Here is a 1,508-nt window from a genome sequence, read left to right on the forward strand (position 1 = left end):
GAGTGATGAGACCAGGCAGGTACGAACCAACCTGCCCGTCCGAGCGGAGGTCTGGAAGTGGGCAGCGGAGCGCGGGCGCTGCCAGGCCGGGTGCAGGGAACGGCAGGTGGCTCGGGACCCCGCCAGGAGGACTTGGAAGTAGGGGGGTTACGCTGGGATCTCCAATAATCGAGAGCGGCAGAGCGAGCGGCCGCCGCGCGGATAGGTGGGGAGGGGTCCCTAAAGGTCAAACAGACGTGGGCCGCTTTTGCTGATAAATCGGAGTGCTGCTCAGGAGGAGGGAAACGAGGAAAGGCCGGCGGCTCGGGGGACCAAGAAGGAATCCCAGGGAAAGGGCTTTGGTTGAGAAAGAAGGCGACTCGTGAGTGGTTTTAGAGGGCTTTGCCCGATTCTTGGTCTGGCAAGTTGACGTCCTGGCCATCATTATTCCCAACCCAAAGGGGACGCTTGGCAACCTCGCAAAGAAAGGACTGGAGATGTGTGGAGCCTGCGACCTAGAGCTTGTGTGACGGGAACGTGGACCGTAACGCTGGGACGAGCGAGAAACGCCCAGAGGAGATGGATGGAAGGAAAGGAGAGTAGAGAGAAGACGGGAAAAGCAACCGTGCTGCGCATAGTAAGACGTGGGGCAAGAGGCTGAGAATCAAACCGGAAAAGTAGGGGGCCTGTCCCACCCCGCGAGCAGAGTGGCGCAGCGGAAGCGTGCTGGGCCCATAACCCAGAGGTCGATGGATCGAAACCATCCTCTGCTAGACTTTCTTATTGTCACCCAGCGAGCTCGGGCTTTCCGCCTCCCTCACAACCGCGCGGACATCCCAGAGCGGGGACCCCCTCAGGGGAAAGGACATCACAGCCTGTCAAGTCTTCTCCTCCTCCTGCGACAGGAGGGCCTCGTTTTCGCTGCGCTGTGTTCAAACCCCCCAGAATCATGGAAAACACTCCCCGCTCCTTTATTGATCCTGCATCTCGCCTGCCACCTCCCTCGCTGCCGGCCTGACTCGGCGGCTCCAACATCACGACGAATCCAGGAAGCCTCAGGTGACCAGGACGGCGCCCAGGACTTGCTCGCCGCCAGGTGCTTGCAGTCCTGGAGCGGGATGACGTCACCATCACCTGCGGAGGGGGGCATTGGGGACCGACGCGGAGAAGCGGGAGTCTCTGCGCGGGGGGCGCACGGAAGGGAGACGGAGGAGCGGGGGGTGAGGGGGGGCGACGCGGGGCCAGCGCGGGGAAGGAGGAGGGATCCGAGAGGACAGGGGGCCGAATGACAGGCGGCGGGCCGCACCTGCGAGCGCGCGGACCGCGGGAACACGGAGACAGAGTGGGGGCGCGGGGACGCAAGCCGAAGGTGCAGGACTTGGATCTGAGGGAGGTGGTCCTCGCCGACTGCAACAGCCCACAGAAGGAGCTTCGACCTCTGTTCCTCCGGTTTCAGATAAGGACCAAGAGGGAACTGGTGGTGACGGGGCCCGGGACTTCCTGACCCGCAACCACAGGCCGAGAAGGCG

At 63.2% G+C, this 1,508-nt stretch overlaps 1 non-coding gene across 1 annotated transcript; it reads left to right on the plus strand.

Moving 5' to 3' along the window:
* Nucleotides 1–680: 680 nt before the first annotated feature.
* TRNAM-CAU (transfer RNA methionine (anticodon CAU)) lies at nt 681–752 on the plus strand. Its single transcript has one exon. It is a non-coding gene; the product is annotated as a tRNA-Met (tRNA).
* Nucleotides 753–1,508: the final 756 nt, after the last annotated feature.

This window comes from Leptonychotes weddellii, unplaced genomic scaffold (assembly GCF_054177405.1).
Source record: "Leptonychotes weddellii isolate Sample4059 unplaced genomic scaffold, ASM5417740v2 HiC_scaffold_4770, whole genome shotgun sequence".
NCBI classification, from domain to species: Eukaryota; Metazoa; Chordata; class Mammalia; order Carnivora; family Phocidae; genus Leptonychotes; species Leptonychotes weddellii.